The following is a 21483-nucleotide window of genomic DNA, read 5'->3' as shown; positions in this document are numbered from 1 at the left end:
AGATGTAGTATGTATATATAAAGAAGAAAGAAAAAAAACCACGGGTAGGTGGTATACAATTATGGACGGACTGCCGAGTGCCGACACAGAGGTAGCTACAGCCATGGACTACCATACTGTACTGTGTCTGCTGCTAATATAGACTGGTTGATAATGAGATGTAGTATGTATAAAGAAGAAAGAAAAAAAAAACCACGGGTAGGTGGTATACAATTATGGATGGACTGCCAAGTGCCGACACAGAGGTAGCTACAGCCGTGGACTACCGTACTGTACTGTGTCTGCTGCTAATATAGACTGGATGATAATGAGATGTAGTGTGTATGTATAAAGAAGAAAGAAAAAAAAACCACGGGTAGGTGGTATACAATTATGGACGGACTGCCGAGTGCCGACACAGAGGTAGCTACAGCCGTGGACTACCGTACTGTACTGTGTCTGCTGCTAATATAGACTGGATGATAATGAGATGTAGTATGTATAAAGAAGAAAGAAAAAAAAACCACGGGTAGGTGGTATACAATTATGGATGGACTGCCGAGTGCCGACACAGAGGTAGCTACAGCCGTGGACTACCGTACTGTACTGTGTCTGCTGCTAATATAGACTGGTTGATAATGAGATGTAGTATGTATGTATAAAGAAGAAAGAAAGAAAAACCACGGGTAGGTGGTATACAATTATGGACGGACTGCCGAGTGCCGACACAGAGGTAGCTACAGCCGTGGACTACCGTACTGTACTGTGTCTGCTGCTAATATAGACTGGATGATAATGAGATGTAGTATGTATAAAGAAGAAAGAAAAAAAAAACCACGGGTAGGTGGTATACAATTATGGATGGACTGCCGAGTGCCGACACAGAGGTAGCTACAGCCGTGGACTACCGTACTGTACTGTGTCTGCTGCTAATATAGACTGGATGATAATGAGATGTAGTATGTATAAAGAAGAAAGAAAAAAAAAACCACGGGTAGGTGGTATACAATTATGGATGGACTGCCGAGTGCCGACACAGAGGTAGCTACAGCCGTGAACTACCGTACTGTGTCTGCTGCGACTGGATGATAAATAATGATATAAAAAATATATATATATCACTACTGCAGCCGGACAGGTATATATTATATAATGACGGACCTGCTGGACACTGTCTGTCAGCAGAATGAGTTTTTTATAGAATAAAAAAAAAAACACCACACAAGTCACACGACGAGTGTTTAACTTTTTCAGGCAATCACAATATAGTATACTATACTGGTGGTCAGTGTGGTCAGGTCACTGGTCAGTCACACTGGCAGTGGCACTCCTGCCTGCTGCAAAAGTGTGCACTGTTTAATTTTAATAATATGTATGTACTCCTGGCTCCTGCTATAACCTATAACTGCTCCCCAGTCTCCCCCACAATTAAGCTGTGTGAGCACAGTCAGATATTATACATAGATGATGCAGCACACTGGGCTGAGCACAGATATGGTATGTGACTGAGTCACTGTGTATCGTTTTTTTCAGGCAGAGAACGGATTATATTAAATAAAACTGCACTGGTGGTCACTGGTCAGTGGTCAGTCACTAGTAAACTCTGCACTCTCTAGTACTCCTAAGCTCCAGTAAATCAAGTGTCTCTGTCTCAATCTCACTCTCTCTCTTCTAATCTAAATGGAGAGGACGCCAGCCACGTCCTCTCCCTATCAATCTCAATGCACGTGTGAAAATGGCGGCGACGCGCGGCTCCTTATATAGAATCCGAGTCTCGCGATAGAATCCGAGCCTCGCGAGAATCCGACAGCGTCATGATGACGCTCGGGCGCGCTCGGGTTAACCGAGCAAGGCGGGAAGATCCGAGTCGCTCGGACCCGTGTAAAAAAACATGAAGTTCGGGCGGGTTCGGATTCCGAGGAACCGAACCCGCTCATCTCTACGGGACAGGTGAGTATTGTTTTGTTTGTTGTTTTTCTTTGTGTGTGTAAGCGGCGCACCAGGGGGCACAACTACTGGGGGCAAATATACAGGGGGTACAACTACTGTGGGCAAATATACAGGGGGCACAACTACTGGGGGCAAATATACAGGGGGCACTAATACTGTGGGCAAATCTACAGGAGGCTCTACTACTGGGGGCAAATATACAGGGGGCACAACTACTGGGGGCAAATATACAGGGGGCACAACTACTGCTGGCAAATATACAGGGGGCACAACTACTGGGGGCAAATCTACAGGGGGCACAACTATTGCTGGCAAATATACAGGGGGCACAACTACTGGGGGCAAACTACTGGGGGCAAATCTACAGGGGGTACAGCTACAGGGAGCACAACTACAGAGGGCACAACTACTGGGGGCAAATCTACAGGGGGCACAGCTACAGGGAGCACAACTACAGAGGGCACAACTACTGGGGGCAAATCTACAGGGGGCACAGCTACAGGGGGTACAACTACAGGGGGCACAACTACTGGGGGCAAATCTACAGGGAGCAAATCTACAGGGGGCTCAGCTACAGGGGCACAACTTCTGGGGGCACAACTACAGGGGGCAACTCTACAGGGGGCAAATCTACCGCTGGCACAACTACTCCGGGCACAGCTACAGGGGGCACAACTACTGGGTCTATAACTACAGGCGGCATAACTGTGACGATGCCCCTTCCATATGAAGCCATTCTCATTTTTTTTGCCGCGCGCGTGTGTGTGGGGACGCAAAAAGTAAACGTTCATTCTGAGTGCCACAAGGTCTAGAACCAGCCCAGGTGGCCACGCCCCCATTTCAGTAGAGGGAGGGGGCGCCGAAACATACCTTGCTCCAGGCACCATGACACCTTGCTACATTGCGGTGCAAGCGCAGTTCAAACCTGATCGCAGGCTGTTGAGAAAACGCAGCCTAGCAATCAGGTCTGAAATACCCCCATTGTTCGTACACTGGATGATTATCGTAACAATGTGTCATTATCGTCTACATTCTGACCCGATCGCATGCTGCAGTTTATCGCAGCGGTGCGATCGGGTCAGAACTGCGGATGCACCGGTGCCGCAGTGCACCGGCGTATGCCTGATTGACAGGCAGAGGCGGTCGCTGGATGGGGGGAAGGGGTGTGGATCGCCGTTTCGTGGGTGACGTCACACGCAGCTGCTGCGGGCCGGATAGCGACGAGTAGCTCCCGGCCAGCACGCTAAAGCTGCACTGGTCGGGAGCTACTCTTGAAGTGCAAAGGCATCGCCGCTGTGCGATGCCTTTGCACTTCTGCGGGGGGGACGGGACGACAGCACTGACATGCGGGGCGGGAATGATCGTAGCTGTGCTAAATTTAGCACAGCTACGATCATCTCGGAATGACCCCCTTAGTGTCAAGGTTTGCGCTGATTTTAGCCGTTATATCTTTGCCTCCATACTTTCATTTTATTTAGTACAGTATTAAACTATATTGCTCATGTGAATAAATAGCTTACAATTTCTTCCAAATCCATGTCTCCGTGTCATTATATTATTACGGTATAGGTTTGTTATCACTGAAGCATACACAGGGCAATCCTCACCTGTTAGGAGGTTTATAATGAGACACCGACTCTCAATATGAAATTGTTGCTTTATATTGTATATATTGCCTGGATGAGTTACCGTCCGTGTATAAATTGCACACATGATAAATTAGAAGCTGGGAATTGAAATGGTACGGATGGGTGGTCACATTATTTTAATAAACCTAATAGACCCGATGCTGACACCGATGCTTATTGGAGAAGAGGCCGGGGAAAGCAGAGAAGAGGAAGCCGGCTGAGGGAGCTGGAGCCGCCAGGGAAGCAAAGATGACGGAGTCAGCCGAGGCAGCGGAGGAAAGCAGGGAGAGAACGCCTCTAAACCTCCTAATGATAATGTGTGGACCCCTTATTCAAAAGTAAAGCATTCAGTAACTTTAATACCCAGAAATAATGACATGGAGACTTGAATTTGGCAGAAAATTGTTAGCTATTTATTGTACCCTAACCATTAGAAAACCTGTAAAATGAAAATTTTAGTTAACATGCCGATTCAGCCGGCATATGGTGGCAAAAAAAAGAACGGCTCTATTCAACTGACGATAACCTCAAAACATTAAATTTCCAAACTATCCTAATTTTAACACAAACTATAAAATAGGTAATAGGTGCCCGACTCAGACCCCCACGGTGACTACCCACCCTGATGGGTGATGACGCTGCCCCCGGACGGGTGGTCAAGCGGCCTTAAAAGTCAATGGAGGTGAGTGCACCTAAACCACACCAAACTGTAAATCACTGCAACTAACAAGACAAACTACAACCTGCCGTTCTTTTCCGCCAACAGCGAAAGACTCCTCCCCAGAGTCTTCGCACCGCCACCATACCCTCAACCTAACTCCTGCAACACGAGAAACAGTTCCTCCAGGAAAAGCATCATCCCCTCATTGGACAGATGCACACCATCAGGCCGAAAAAGGTGACTGTCACGAAACCGAATCCTAGGGTGGCGAACCACTTTGCCTCCGTGGGTCAACACCCACTTCGCCACCGCCCCATTCACCTTTTGCCTGGCCTCATCAATCAGGCGACCGTCCGCCACACCTCGCCAACTCAACCTTGGCACCATCATAGAGAACACCAAGACACAATTGGTCCACGCTGCGGCCACACTGGCCAGATCCTTCATCATGGCCCACCGCAGCTCCAAAGATGTCCTCTTCCCCAGGTCGTTGCCACCTAAATGGACAACCAGCACCCTAGGGACTCCATGCTCGCTGACCTGACTGACCAATCTACTCTTCAGATCATTCCACATCATCCCCCGCCAACCAAGCCAACGAACGCCATGAGCCCTAGGAAACATCTGTGCCCCCTCCGAGGCCAAAAACCTGGCTGCCCAGTACACATAAGAGTGGCCAACCACCCAGATTGCCAAATCATCTTCTACCCAACCTGAAGAGAAGGTAAGGGGTAAAAAATCGGTTAATAAGAATCTAAAGCAGAGTTTATTAAACGCATTAACCTGAAGGATCTGCCAAAAGAAAAAATGGGGTTTTCGTGTCTTGCAGAAGTAACGGCCTAGCCGATCTGCACAAGCTTCCAGCCAATTGAAGCAGAACATAAACACACAATGGGAAAAATCAAAATAAAATAAGGAAAATAAACGGGGGGAGGGGGGTATAAAATGGGAAAAACATGTAAGAACTCAGCTGGAGGTGAAAGCGTAAATACCTGCTGAGGGACTTTTATTTGAACTGATCAGCCGAATTGTAGATTAGAATTCAGTCCGTCAAGTCAGGCAAAAAATCGCAAAAGAACTCCAGACCCCCGCTGCCAGCAGCGGCGAGTGGCTAATCCCTGAGTAGGATAAACAGGGGAGACAAACAGACACACAACACAAGGACGTACTGAACTTTACAACATGACTTATACAACTACAAATAAACAGAACCGTTAGTCAAACAAACAAATCATGCAACGGGGCGAATATATCGTCTGTAACTCGACGACTTCCATCGCCCCACTGCCTGGATTTCAGCCACAGAAAGCCCTGCCGACGCAGCCAACGTCGCAGCCCCGATGCGGAAGGAATGCGTCCCGAAGGCAGCGGGTGGAAGGCCCAAGCTCGCTAGACAGCGACCCAGCATCCAACTAAACTGATATTTCGTCAAGGGCAGACCGTCATAATGCAGCAACCACGACCCCCGACCACTGGGCAGAACTGCCGCATATTTCACTGCCAACCTCACCGGGCAAATGCTCTCCTCCAGCGCCGAAACCAAGGTGACCCATCGACCTCTACCTACTTGGTCCGTCTTAGAGCGACGCAATCTGCACAGCAAGGACTTCTCACCCACCACCACGTCCTCGAGAAGCATGCGCAAATCCGCCCGCTTAGATGGCGCCACCAGATCCGAAACCCGAAAGGCTCCGTGGTAAGCCATGGAGAACGCCAAACGGAACAGAAGCGATTCAAAAATAGACGACGCGATACTGCCAACCGCCTTGATGACAGCCGGTAGCAAGACCGTATCGATGGGCCGCCTCCTATCAGGCGGCGTTGGCGCCCCGCGCGCCCACCCCTTCATCGCCTTAAGCAGAAGCCCGCTCTTTCTCACGTCAGGGACACCCTTGATTTTGTTAAAGAACGAAATACCAGCTAAGTACCGGGACACCACCGCTCTGGACCTACCCGTAACAAACAGCTGCCAAATAAAAGAAAGCATCATCCGATGCCCGCTCTTACCTTGTTGACTTCGTCCTCGGACAAACTCCTCCCACTCGCTCCAAGCTTGTCCATAAGCCTTGAGCATGTTCGGAGCGACTGACTGCATCGCTAGACCCTCCAGTCCGGCCCGATCACCTGCCAGACATAACCGGGACATTGAAACCCTTGCTCATCGGCCTCGGGTGCCAACAAACGAAATCTCTCCCACTGACCTCGTGACAACGCGTCGGCGATTCCGTTCTCCAGACCAGGCACATGCTGCGCGCGGAACCACACATTCCTATGCAAGCATGTCAGCAGCAACTGCTCCAGCACCCTCAGGACCACCAGCGACTTTGCCCTCTGGTTATTGATCGCATGCACCACGCCCAGATTGTCACATCTAAACAAAATGCTGCGATGAGCCCGACGATCGCCCCAAACCTCCAGCGCCACCATAATGGGGAAAAGCTCCAGCAGCAAAAGGTCCTTAGTTAAACCCTCGCGATGCCATTCCTCCGGCCACAAGGCCACGCACCAAGATCCCTCAAGGTAGCAACCGAACCCAGAGGAACCCGCCGCGTCGGTAAACAGCTGCAGCCGAGCGCTGTCGACCGTTGGGGCCTGCCGGATACGCACCCCGTTGAAGTCCCCCAGGAACGAGGCCCATACTGCCAAATCCCTCTTAATCTCGGAGGACAAGCGGATGAAATGATGCGGCCTGGCACACCCCGCAGTCGCCCTCTCCAGCTTCCGGCAGAAAACCCTGCCCATCGGGATTACCCGACAAGCAAAGTTCAAAAGGCCCAGCAAGGACTGCGCCTGCCGCAGCGTGACTTTGCGCGACCTTACGAACTGGCAGATAGCTTCGCGGAGCTTCGCAACCTTGGCCTGAGGCAGGCGACACGATCCTGCCACCGTGTCAACTTCGATCCCCAAGAATGACAAACAGGAAACCGGCCCCTCCGTTTTATCCTCGGCCACAGGAACGCCAAAGTGAAAAAACAGAGCTCGGATGCTGAACAGCAAGTCGCCGCAGCGTGGTGAATTCGCCGGACCCACACACAGGAAGTCATCGAGGTAATGTGCGACTCCATGACCCCCTGACGAAGACTCCACGCACCAATGTAAAAATGTGCTAAACCGTTCAAAAAACGAGCAGGAAACGGAACATCCCATCGGCAAACATTTGTCGATTAAATACTCCGCTCCGATCCGAAAACCCATAAAATGGAATGAGTCCAGATGCAACGGTAGCAACCGAAACTCGGATTCCACATCGATCTTAGCCATCAGGGCCCCAGGGCCGTAACTACGGACCAACTCTAGTGCCTCGTCAAACGACTGGTACACCACCGAGCAATGAGCCGGTGGTATCGCATCGTTGACCGTCGACCCCGACGGGTAAAAAAGATGCTGAATGAGCCAAAAAGCACCTGGAGTCTTCTTGGGAACTACCCCCACTGGGGAGATGACCAAGTCATCCACCGGGGGTGAGCTAAACGGTCCCTCCATCCTACCCAGTCGTAACTCCTTTTCAACTTTCTCTCGCAGAACCGACGGCAAGGCGCGAGCAGACTGGAGGTTCCGGTGAGCCCGGACCGAAACCTCGCTCGCAACAGGCAAGCGAAAACCAAACTGAAAACCCTGAAACAAAAACTGAGCGTCTGCCCTATTTGGATAACAATCCAACCATTTGGCCATTGCATCCAAATTAATTGGCGTTGGTGCCCTGCGGAGCGCTCCCACTCGCGCCGGGTCTTGTGTAACTTTGCTTACCCCGCGCACCCTGGCGACTGCCTTAAAAACAGGTAGAGGCTGGGTGGGAGCCGCTACATTGCAAGCACAAATGTCGAAACCGACACTGCTTGTCGAAGGAACAGGACGCATTGTCAAATGCGAAGCACTTCCCTTTCGTGGCGGCCTGCCCCCCCCACTCCCCCACGGACGGCCAATCTACCTGTCTTGCTTGATCCGCCGTCCGCGCCGGTCCCTTGGGCGGACGACCCTGCGCGGTGCCCATCCGCCCCCGGATTCCGGGGCTCCCTAGCGGGTTGAGAAGTCCGGGTGACCTGGAGCCAGACTTCCACGTCCTTGCAACCAAAGTCAATCACCTGCAAGCAGTCCTGTTTCTCCCGGAATTTCTCGTCATACATCCGCCATTAAATGCCTGACGATGTGCGCTGCATATCGTGTATTAACTGGTATCTAATGACGTTCATATGTTCGTCAGGCCTATCTTCTAGGTAACAAGCCGCAAAGACGCAAAAACCGGCCAGCCAGTTGTCGAAGGTACGGAAAGCCTCAGCCCCGATGCCCTTCTTAGCTGTCGCTGACTTATAGTCCTTCTTTGCGTCCTTCGTCAGGACGAACATATCAACGTAATCGCCCCTGCAGATCTTCCTACGGCAGCTATCCCGCAACCCCCGCAGCACGGCCGTGTAATCGCAGTGTACTACCCCAGGCAAATCGCGGCGCTTCTTGGCCCTGCGAGCGTCCTCGCTAAGCCGCTTACGTCTCTTCCGCCTCTCCTGCTGCCCCGCCGCCCTCTTGGCGTATTTTCGCCCTAGTCATGCTACTGACTTCGGACGCTGGCGACGACAGGGAAGAAGAGGAAGAACTGAGAGAACTGGAGCGCGTGCTGGAGCCCGACGCCGACTACTCAACCTCACCTGATGCTGTCGACTGCTCGGACTGGGAATCCTCCGGTGTGGAAACTGCGAAATCCTCTTCGTCGCTCCCAACCATCTCAACTTCACCGCAATCCCCTGAAGAAGAAGACGGAGCAAAGGACCCAGAAACCAATCGGGGCGCATGCCTAGCACTCCGGGGCGAAGGCGTCCCCACCTTGCGCCCTTGCTCGTCCCGCACGGGACGGCGTCCTAGCTGCACCGCGGCCGCCCCCAGCTCACGGCAAGCGCAAGCAATTTGCTGAGCCGCCGACCCCGGCCGCGCACCGGACACGCTCGCTACAGCACGCGTGCCGGAACGCCTTGCCGCCCCCGGGGATGCGGCAGCGGCCAGCGGGCCCAATGCCGCCACCACCGTTGACAGGGCCAACGCCAACTCTCCGGAGGGGTCCTGACCACCCCAAAAATCACTGCCGGCACCCGCGGAAGCCCCCGCAGATGCCGGCGCGCGCCTCCCTGCCCGGCGCCCGGCAGGCGCCAACAGGGGGCCCGATGTCCGAAGCACCGACTGGCCCTCTGGGGAACCGGTAGCGCCCCTGACCACAAGCGGCGCGGTCCCCCACAAGTCACTGCTCCCAACTTGTGCCTGCCGTCCGTCGCCAGCGCTGCTCCCGCCGCTATTGGCCCCCCCGCGTGCGCCCTCCCCCCGAAGTCCGGAGCTCCCTCCGCCCGCAGGGAGGGCGCCTCGGCGGGACTCCATGCTGCCCTGCTCGCCCCTGTTACGTCCCCCCCGCCGCCGCTCCCCGCCAGACTCCGGCTGCAAGGGAAGCAGCAGGGGAGATGAGGACACCAGTGGCGCCGCTGCGCGCACACGTGCGCGAACGGCGCCACCTGTTGAGAGCGCGGGCGTGCGCGCACCATGTGCGTGCGGCCCGCCGCTTCCCGCCACTAACCCTCCGCTACTGTGCCCCGCTGAGAGGACCGTTGGACGAGACCCCGAGACAGGCCTCATCCGACTCGCCACTGCCGCCCGCCCGCTCCGCCCCCCTCGCCCGGCACCGCCGCGACAAGGGGGAAGAGATGGGAGACGAAACGGCAGCCTCCGTCGGCCGCCCAACTTGTCGCACATGCGCTCCCGAACGCAGCACCGGAGCCGCCAACACTGCACCCGGAGGTGAGGGCCGATGCCCGGCCACCTCCGGGCGTCCTGCTTGTGCCCCCAGCCCTCCCCGCCGCCCGCGCCCGGCCGGTAAGACCGGACCGGAAACCAGCGGCAAGGAGGACCGAGTCCGCCGCGCACCATCCGCACCGGCGCCCGCGTCGGCCCCGGAAGACGGGTAGCCGGCCGCAGGGCCAGCCAGCCCATCCTCGGGCCCAGACCCACCGCCTGATGAGCGGTAGCGAGCTGGGGTCCCGGCGGCACGGCGAGGGCGAGAGGCGGCCATCCCAAGCAGAGTGTGAATTGAAGGTGAGTGGCAAGAAACACAAAGCAATGCAAAGCTAGCAAAACAAGCTAAAAAGTCTAGTGACTCTGCAATGCAGCACTCACCAGAGGCAATTCAGCAGCAAGAGAGACCAAGCTGGCCTAGCAGTCCCTATATATACTGAACCCTCCCCTCTCTACCATGGGCTGTACTTTTCCTCACAGCTAGGTCCACCCCTCACAGGAGGTTTAACTCTCTCTATTCCTATGCAGTCATTTCGCTCTCCTTCTGTGCTTTTCTCCATTTATGCAAGTACGAAGACATTATGGACCAAATTTATTAAGCCTTAAAAAGTGATAACGTGGAGACGGATAAAGAGTGATAAATGACCAGCCAATCAGCTCATAACTGTCATTTTTCAAACACATCCTGTCATTTTTCAAACACATGGCAGTTAGGAAGCTGATTGGCTGGCCCTTATCATTCTTTATCCGTCTCCACTTTATCACTTTTTAAACATTTGGGCCATTATGTCATCTAGAGATTGCGATAAGTTTGCGATTATTTTTGTCTCATTTATATAAACACTATTCCTATACAGCCCATATAATCAGTGGCGGTTCTTGCCACGGGCAAGCAGGACTTTTGCCCGGGGCGCCGCCTTCCGGAGGGCGCTGGCGCCATCCGGAGGGCGCCGCACCGTGGCAAGATCCGCCACTGCAGCCCGCTGTGTCCCCCGTCCGCCTCCGCTGCCCGCTGCCGTCCCCGTCCTCGGCGCCTCCTGTGAAGGGAACTAGACGCTATGCGTCTAGTTTCCCTTCGTGGAGAGTAACTGCTGAGCGGTGCGCGATGACGTCATCGCGCACCGCACAGCAAAGGTCCTCTCCACGAAGGGAACTAGACGCATAGCGTCTAGTTTCTCTTCGTGGAGAGGACCTTTTGCTGTGCGGTGCGCGATGACGTCATCGCGCACCGCTCAGCATTCAAGCGGCGCTTTCAATGTACAGGGGGCGTGACTCACCACGCCCCCTGTATTAGGCCACGCCCCTTTCCTGCCCGGGGCGCTCTGCGCCCTTGAACCGGCCCTGCATATAATATCCAATGGGGGCTGCAGGAATGTTTAAGGAGAAAGTAAAAGGTGGAGAAATCAGTGATTTCTCTGCACTTTTCGTGTAACTAAGGTGGTCATTCCAAGTTGTTCGCTCGCTAGCTGCTTTTAGCAGCATTGCACACACTAGGCCGCCGCCCTCTGGGAGTGTATCTTAGCTTAGCAGAATAGCAAACAAAAGATTAGCAGAATTGCTACTAAATAATTCCCTGCAGTTTCTGAGTAGCTCCAGACCTACTCCTAGATTGGGATCACTGCAGACTGTTTAGTTCCTGGTTTGACGTCACAAACATGCCCTGCGTTCGGCCAGCCACTCCCCCGCTTCTCCAGCCACTCCTGCATTTTTACCTGGCACGCCTGCGTTTTTAGCACACTCCCTGAAAACGCTGAGTTGCTGCCCAGAAACACCCATTTCCTGTCAATCACACTACGATCACTCGAGCGTTGAAAAAACGTTGCTCGAGCTTGTGCAAATCTCCACAGTTTTGTGTTAAATTACTTAGCGCAAGCGCGCTGCGTACCATGCGCATGCGCATTTTCCACCTAATCGCTGCATTGCGAAAAACGGCAACGAGCGAACAACTCGGAATGACCACCTAAATGCAGAGGAATTAAAAGTATGACTTTCTCCAGCTAACATGCTGAATAAAAGCCATATTTTATATTAAACAGACCCGTAAGTCCTTATAACATGTTACAATTTTTTTTTAGAAGACTGTAAACACAGCTGGAGCAGAGCTGGCATGTGTTATATCTAAGGGCAACAAAATAAGCACTTTTGACTGGATCATATAAAAACTTTGCTGAAAGACAGAGCAATATCTTTAATAACTTGCAGGAGGATACAATATGTAGAAATCAATATATTGATGTTCTCTGAAGGTGAATGTTTGCCTTTAAAATATTGAGGAGTTCTGAAATCTCATTGAAGGTACTTGTTGAAGCCGCGCCTGTCCGTCATCCCGCTGAATGCAGCAAAGGTCAGATCGCTACACTATAGTACACTTGACGAGCTTCGCCACTTGCGAGAACGTGTTCAAACCTTTCTAAACTCATTAGCATCATCGCCAGGACATTTTATTTAAAATTGATTTCACATCCAAGAGTAATTGAAGTTAAGCTTGGTTGCCTCCTTGAAAGAGGGGTTGCTAATACTGTTGAAATGCTAATTAAAGTCTGATTAAAAGAGATTTCATGACACAAGGAGACAGACGGTAACATTTATTCCTTTCCTAGAGGCGAAGATCAATTGTAGCTCTCTTCAAAATGGTCAACAGACAGAAGATGCAATAAAAAGTTCAGTGTGAGCTAAAATTTCTATTGGTTTATCAAATTAAACTGCAAAACTGCGTTTCATTTCATGATTTTCTCCTCGATTAGGGGATATTTTATCAATAACTTACCTACATCTAGTGTGCTGAATGCATGTACTAATTACCCATGGCATATAGTATTTTTTTTTCTCCCATTTTTATTTCTTTTTAAGAACAGGCATGGCCACGCCTACTGGACTGGCCACACCTTCCTGTATCACTGGGCTTGCTCTAAATGTTTCGGTGGCACTGCCCATACCTAAGTTGATGCCCCTGTGGACTTTCTCTTTTTGAGTGCAAATTTCACCCCGTTACCCAGAGTTCTCCTTGGGGATTGCAAAAATTGTCAATTACCAAATTCTGAAAATCTTAGCCTTTAAGGCTAGGCTCCAGATAGCCTACTCCAGGGGTGGCTGGACTTTTGGGATCTGGGATCTACTTTTTGTTCACTAACTTGCCGGTGATCTACTGGCATCAAATAACACCAATAATAATGCTCACATTTAAAAATAGTATTAAGAATGACAACATCAAATAACCCCCCTCTGTGAAAATCCCCCCTTTGCAGATTACCCCCTTGTACAGATACCCCCCTTCCACTCCCCTGCATAATAGCCCCCTGTACAAAACCCTCCACTGTGCAAATCCCCACTTTGCAGATCTCCCTTGTGTAAAAAAAAACCTTTACCACGTGAAGATACTAGAGATGAGCGGGTTCGGTTCTCTGAGAACCAAACCCTACCGAACTCCACGTGTCAAACACGGGTCCGAGGCAGGCTCGGTTGTTCCCGCCTGACTCGGAAAACCCGAATGAGGCAAAACGTCATCATGCTGCTATCGGATTCTCGCGAGATTCAGATTCCATATAAAGAGCCGCGCGTCGCCGCCATTTTCACTCGGGCATTGTAGAGGGTACAGAGAGGACGTGGCTACGTTCTCTCAGTGGCAAATCTCAGTATCAGTGCTCAGTATCAGTGCTTATTGCTGCTCAGTAATACTAGTACAGTGTCTCTCTTGTGCTGCATCTTGCTGCTGTAGAGTGCTGTGGTAGTAGTGTCCTGCCACTGTGCATCGGTCATCATCATTCCAGTCACAGTGGTATCTGGGCGGTGACAATTCCAGAGTACTTATGTGCTGCTCACTAATACTAGTACAGTGTCTTGTGCTGCATCTTGCTGCTGTAGGGTGCTGTGGTAGTAGTGTCCTGTCACTGTGCATCAGTCATCATCATTCCAGTCACAGTGGTATCTGGGCGGTGACAATTCCAGAGTACTTATGTGCTGCTCACTAATACTAGTACAGTGTCTTGTGCTGCATCGTGCTGCTCAGTGTCAGTTCTCCGTAGTATCATCAGTGCTCAGTATCATCAGTGCTCAGTATCATCAGTGCTCAGTATCAGTGCTCAGTATCATCAGTGCTCAGTATCAGTGCTCAGTATCATCAGTGCTCAGTATCAGTGCTCAGTATCATCAGTGCTCAGTATCAGTGCTCAGTATCACTGCTCATTGTCTTGTGGTGCTCAGTAATACTACATTAGTAATACCAGTACAGTGTCTTGTGCTGCATCGTGCTGCTCAGTGTCAGTTCTCCGTAGTATCATCAGTGCTCAGTATCACTGCTCATTGTCTTGTGCTGCTCAGTAATACTACATTAGTAATACCAGTAGTGTCTTGTGCTAATCGTGCTACTCAGTGTCAGTTCTCAGTAGTATTCTCATCAGTGCTCAGTATCATCAGTGCTCAGTATCATCAGTGCTCAGTATCAGTGCTCAGTATCAGTGCTCATTGTCTTGTGGTGCTCAGTAATGCTACATTACTAATACTAGTACAGTGTCTTGTGCTAATCGTGCTGCTCAGAGTCAGTTCTCCGTAGTATCATCACTGCTCAGTATCATCAGTGCTCAGTATCATCAGTGCTCAGTATCAGTGCTCATTGTCTTGTGGTGCTCAGTAATGCTACATTACTAATACTAGTACAGTGTCTTGTGCTAATCGTGCTGCTCAGAGTCAGTTCTCCGTAGTATCATCAGTGCTCAGTATCACTGCTCATTGTCTTGTGGTGCTCAGTAATACTACATTAGTAACACCAGTACAGTGTCTTGTGCTAATCGTGCTGCTCAGTGTCAGTTCTCAGTAGTATCCTCATCAGTGCTCAGTATCATCAGTGCTCAGTATCAGTGCTCAGTGTCTTGTGGTGCTCAGTAATACTACATTACTAATACTAGTACAGTGTCTTGTGCTGCATCTTGCTGCTGTAGGGTGCTGTGGTAGTGTCCTATCACTGTGCATAGGTCATCATCATTCCAGTCACAGTGGTATCTGGCAGGGCCATAACTACGTGTGTGCCAGGTGTGCCTGGCACACAGCGCAGTTGCCCTGAGTGCGCAACGGCCAGCGGCATGTAATGAGTCAAATTGACTCATTACATGCCGCCTCTGCTGTGTGCGCCCATACGCCGTGCTGGGGAGAGCAGCAGCGCCGGAGGGAGCGGAGAAGGAGGAGGAGGGAGGGGGACTGGAGCTGCAGCAGCGCTATGTAATTGGTAGTAGCACCGCTGCAGCTGTCCCCTCTTCTTCCGTATTGGCTGCCCGGCGCTGCTGTGAATGCTGGGATGCGGTTCCTTCATCCCAGCATTCACAGCGGCAGCGGGCAGCCAATACGGAAGGAGAGGGGACTGCTGCAGCGGTGCCTCTACCAATTACATAGCGCTGCTGCGGCTCCAGTCCCCCTCCGTCCTCCTCCTCCTCTCCTGCCTGCACCAAGGGATCTGCCAGCACGAGGAGCCTGACTGCCAGCGGGGAGAGATGGTAAGTATCTCTCTCTCTCTATTTCTCTATCCTTTCTGCCGCAATGTGTAAAAAGGGGGACTGGCTGCCGTAATGTGTAAAAAGGGGATGCTGTCTGCCGTAATGTGTAAAAAGGGGGACGCTGTCTGCCGTAATGTGTAAAAAAGGGGACGCTGTCTGCCGTAATGTGTAAAAAGGGAGACGCTGTCTGCCGTAATGTGTAAAAAAGGGGATGCTGTCTGCCGTAATGTGTAAAAAGGGGACGCTGTCTGCCATAATGTGTAAAAAGGGGACGCTGTCTGCCATAATGTGTAAAAAGGGGACGCTGTCTGCCGTAATGTGTAAAAAGGGGACGCTGTCTGCCGTAATGTGTAAAAAGGGGACGCTGTCTGCCGTAATGTGTAAAAAGGGGGACGCTGTCTGCCGTAATGTGTAAAAAAGGGGAAGCTGTCTGCCGTAATGTGTAAAAAGGGGGACTGTCTGCTGTAATGTGTAAAAGGGGCTCTGCCTGGTGTAGTGGCGCTACTGTGCAGCGTAATTTGAATAATGGAGACTACTGTGCACCGTAGTATGAATTGGTATTATTTTGTGGCCACATCCCTTCCCCATGAAGCCACGCCCCTATATATTTTTTGTGCGCCCCTATCTTGCATGGGGGGCGCCAATGCCGTTTCTTGCACACAGCGCTAAAATGCCTAGTTACGGCACTGGTATAGGGTATCTATCTAGTGGTATCTAATTCCAGACATCACTGCCGTCTAATTCCAGATATATTACTGCCATATAATTCCACACATTAAAAAATGGAGAACAAAAATTTGGAGGGTAAAATAGGGAAAGATCAAGATCCACTTCCACCTAGTGCAGAAGCTGCTGCCACTAGTCATGGCAGAGACTATTCAATGCCATCAACGTCGTCTGCCAAGGCCGATGCCCAATGTCATAGTAGAGAGCATGTAAAATCCAAAAAGCAAAAGTTCAGTAAAATTACCCAAAAATCTAAATTAAAAACGTCTGAGAAGAAGCGTAAACTTGCCAATATGCCATTTACGACACGGAGTGGCAAGGAACGGCTAAGGCCCTCTCCTATGTTCCTCATGACTAGTGGTTCAGCTTCACATGACGATGGAAGCACTCATCCTCCCGCAAAAAAAATGAAAAGAGTTAAGCTGGCAAAAGCACAGAAAAGAACTGTGCATTCTTCTAAATCACAAATCCCCAAGGAGAGTCCAATTGTGTCGGTTGCGATGCCTGACCTTCCCAACACTGGACGGGAAGAGGTGGCTCCTTCCACCATTTGCATGCCCCCTGCAAGTGCTGGAAGGAGCACCTGCAGTCCAGTTCTTGATAGTCAAATTGAAGATGTCACTGTTGAAGTACACCAGGATGAGGATATGGGTGTTGCTGGCGCTGAGGAGGAAATTGACAAGGAGGATTCTGATGGTAAGGTGGTTTGTTTAAGTCAGGCACCCGGGGAGACACCTGTTGTCCATGGGACAAATATGGCCATTGACATGCCTGGTCAAAATACAAAAAAAATCAGCTCTTCGGTGTGGAATTATTTTAACAGAAATGCGGACAACATTTGTCAAGCCGTGTGTTGCCTTTGTCAAGCTGTAATAAGTAGGGGTAAGGACGTTAACCACCTAGGAACATCCTCCCTTATACGTCACCTGGAGCGCATTCATCAGCAGTCATTGACAAGTTCAAAAACTTTGGGTGACAGCGGAAGCAGTCCACTGACAACTAAATCCCTTCCTCTTGTACCCAAGCTCCTGCAAACCACACCACCAACTCCCGCGGGGGGTGCGGCGGATGGGGAAGGGGGTCTGGAGGCGCTGCAGGTGGTGGAGGTGCGGGGGGTGCCGTGGGTGGGGGAGGGGCGGGTGCGGGGGGAGGGCACGGGTGGTGGAGGGTGTCTGCAGATGCTGTGGGTGTAGGGGGAGCAGATGCGGGGGGAGGCATATATGGGGGGTGGATGGGGAAGGGGGTCTGGGGGTGCTGCAGTTGGGGGAACAGCAGGGGAGTGGGAGCCGTGGGTGGTGTAGGGGGTGTGGAGGCGCCGCATGTGGGGGCGTGGTGGGGGTGCCGTATGTGGTGGAGGAGAAGGCGCGGAGGTGTGGTGCCTGGGGGAGGGGTCTGGAGGGGCTGCAGGTACTGTTCCTGCCAAAAAGGTAGTTGGAGGGTATGCAGTAACAGGGTCAGGACAGGGGTGACAGGGCCAGGCCAGGAGTGACAGGGCCAGAACAGGGGTGACAGGGACAGGCCAGGGGTGACAGAGCCAGGATATGGGTGACGGGGCAAGGACAGGGGTGACAGGGCCAGGATAGAGTTACAGGGTCAGAATAAATGTGACAGGACCAGGACATAAATAACAGGACCAGGATAGGGGTGACAGGGCCAGGATAGGGGTGACAGGGCAAGGATAGGAGTGACAGGGCCAGGATAGGGGTAACAGGGCCAGGATAGGGGTGACAGGGTCAGGATAGGGGTGACAGGGCCAGGATAGGGGTTACAGGGCCAGGATAGGGGTGACAGGGCCAGGATAAGGGTGACAGGACCAGGATAGGGGTGACAGGGCCAGGACAGGGGTAACAGGGCCAGGATATGGGTGACAGGGCCAGGATAGGGGTGACAGGGTCAGGACAGGGGTAACAGGGCCAGGATAGGAGTGACAGGGTCAGGATATGGGTGACAGGGCCAGGACAGGGGTGACAGGGCCAGGACAGGGGTGACAGGGACATGACAGAACACAGGGCACGGGAGAGATTGGTATTAGGGACAGAACAGCGGTGACAGACAGATGTGTGTTACCGGAGTCACTGCTGCAGGCTGCTGCTGTCCCACTCCAGCCTGTTGGGATCTGCTGCTGCTGGAGACTTGGCATGGCTGACTCTCTCAGGCTGGAATCCTGCTTCCTCTGCCCGCCTGCATCCCTCCCCCCCTCCTCAGTCACACACCGCGGACCTCGCTGTTGCCGGGCACTGTAGTAAGGGGAGACTGGGAGTGACTGGTTAGCCCCCAGGAGACGCTGTGGCCGGAGTATGGTGGCCAATCCCGGGATAGACGGGATCCCGGGATTAAGGGTAAAAAATGGACAGGATTCAATCCCAGGATTGGAAGCTCCAATCCTAGGGATTGAGGGATCAGCGTTGAGCGTCCAGAGGACGCTCAGACGCTGCCCGGCTTCCTCCTTCCGGCTCTCCAGTGCAGCGTGACCTCTCACGCTGCGCCGTCAGACACTGCTGGGAGCCGCCAGGAGAAAGCAGAGGATTTTCCCCACCTGCCCGCCCTCGGTATATGGTGAGTTATGTGTGCGGGGCGGGCAGGGCGAGGGGGCCACCCACATAGTTAAATGCTAATTGGCTTCCCTAGGTCGGAGGGAGGAGGGGGTCGGAGTATGCACGCGGCGCAGACCTCGCGGCTGGCGGGCACTGTGGTAAGGGGAGACTGGGAGTGACTGGCTAGCTCCCAGGAGATGCTGCGGCCGGAGGGAGGAGGGGGTCGGAGCCTGCAAGCGGCGCGGACTTCTGCAGCACTGCCCGCCGGCTAATGTGTGAGAAGGAGCTGGGCGCACCTCACCGCGGGCAGCAGCGCTGCAGCTAGCGGTGGCATACCTCCCAACATGACCCTCTCCAGGAAGGACAGAATGCTCTGCTCCTGGACTTCCCTCTTAATTTATGATTGCCATCACCTGTGCTGAAACACCTTTCTTATCCAATTCATTTGTTCAGCCCAGGTAAAGGTAATCATACATTAAGAGGGAAGTACAGAAGCAGAGCATTGTGTCCCTCCTGGAGAGTGTCATGTTGGGAGGTATGCGGTGGGGTTGCCGGGGCTGGAGATGACAAAGGCGGTACGGAACCTGCACAGCAGCAGGTGCCCCACAAAACTGCAGCTAAGAAGCGTGGAGTGTGCCAGAAAGTGACGCTCCTCCGCGCCAGCAAGCCTCTGCTGAGCGTGCTGATGTGGGGGCAGTAGCGGATCTTGCCACGGGCAAGCAGGACTTTTGCCCTTCCGGAGGGCGCCGCACCATGGCAAGATCCGCTGCTGCTGTGCCCACCGCTGCCCGCTCTGTCCCGCTGCTGACGCCCGCTGTCCCGCTGACGCTGTGAAGGGAAACTAGACGCTACGCGTCTAGTTTCCCTTCGTGGAGAGGACCTTTACTGTAATGATGTGCGGTGCGCGTTGACGTCATCGCGCACCGCACAGCAAAGATCCTCTCCACGAAGGGAACTAGAAGCGTAGCGTCTAGTTTCCCTTCGTGGAGAGGACCTTTGCTGTGAGGTGCGCGATGACGTCATTGCGCACCGCACATCATTTCAGCGGCGCTACTACTGTACAGGGGGCGTAACTGACCATGCCCCCTGTATGAAGCCACACCCCTATTGCCGCCCGGGGCGCAAAAAGTCCCTGAACCGGCCCTGTGTGGGGGGTCAAGCACAAAGTGAGCCGGTGACCATCTGTACGGCATACCCCCTCACACACCCCTACCTGTGCCATGCCCGTGCCAGCTGCTTCTGCTCCCACTCTCCTATAGATTTGCCCAGATCTGTGACTCATTTGACTAACTCCGCCCAGCATTGTGACTTCGCCCAGAATTGTGACTCCGCCCAGCACTGTGACTCCGCCCAGCGTTAGACACACAGGCACAGAGTCACAGATCTGGGCTAATATATAGGAGATGCGCTACCCTACGTATAATCGTATATGCAAATGTACACTTACCCTTTTCTGTATATATTTTATTTATTGTTCTAACCAAGGTTATTTGGGAAGCAGTAATACAGCATATACTGAATTAATAAACCCTTGATTAACATATTGCAAGTCTCCCATGGATGGAGTAACATTGCAATGCTGAACACCCCTAAAGTATTCGCTCCATCGAACCATCGAAATAACATACTGTAAACTTTAGTTGTGATATTCTGCCCTAAGAAAGTTTAGTGACTGCACCACAGTGGGATCTCTGAGGCGCTGTAACCATTAGCGACTGCTTAAAGCTTGCCTGATTCCTGTAACATCCAAGTTCTGGCCCTGTTATCATCCAGCTCATCCCTAACACATCCCGCTACAAGCTGTAAATGGGAATCAGCGTAAAAAAATAATCAAATCCGCCTTAAAACCGATAAAATATAAAATCACATTACTCTAATAGCTAATAGCTCGGAAACGCGGCGTGTCAGGTTTTTTTCTACCATCCGAGGAACGTGATTAAAATCCTTTCACACAATCAGAGTTTTCTCAGAGTCGTAAATGAAAATGTCTCTCCTAAACTTGCAGCGTTTACATGAATATTTTATTTTCCATACATCAGGGAGATTATTTATGGTCAGTTCCTCCCGGGGACGTTTTCTACAGTTATTCAATGGCGCAACATTAAATAAAGCCATGTGTCGGCCGGAGAAGTCCCGCTCTCACACGCAGAGACACACTCTCTTACTTCCCTCTGCTTGCAGATGAGATCACATTAAAGGGCCACCACGTTATTTTATAATGCAATATGGGCGGCATGGTGGTGCAGTGGTTAGCATTACTCATACCTCCCAACTTTCTTTATGTTGAAAGAGGGACACACGCGTTACTGCTTCACAGCACTGATGTTATGAGTTACATTTCTGATTAGGGCCCAGTTTTTGGGCTGATTCTGAGTCAGACGCTGTGGTTATATTAGATGTACTGTAGTGGAGGGATGGTTTTTGACTATGTATGTTTCCCTACCCTAACCCTCCCTTGTGGGTGCCTAACCCTAACCCACCCCGGTGGTGCCAAACCCTAACCCTCCCCACTTGGTACCTATCCCTAACCCTCCCTTCCTTGCTGCCTAAACCTATCCCTCCCCGATCGGTGCCTAACCCTAACCCTCCCCTTCTATATGCCTAACCCTTTTACCCCGGTCCCTAATCCTAACCTTTCCGTGCCTGCTGCACCCTAACCATAGGTGTGCGCAGGGGGGGTGCCTGGTGCGCACAGGCACCCCCTAATGTCTGGCACCCCGATCTCACATGCCTGATGCAGCGATCGCCAAGCAGGC

Source organism: Pseudophryne corroboree, chromosome 3 (assembly GCF_028390025.1).
Source record: "Pseudophryne corroboree isolate aPseCor3 chromosome 3, aPseCor3.hap2, whole genome shotgun sequence".
NCBI classification, from domain to species: Eukaryota; Metazoa; Chordata; class Amphibia; order Anura; family Myobatrachidae; genus Pseudophryne; species Pseudophryne corroboree.
This window is presented reverse-complemented; position numbering follows the sequence as displayed.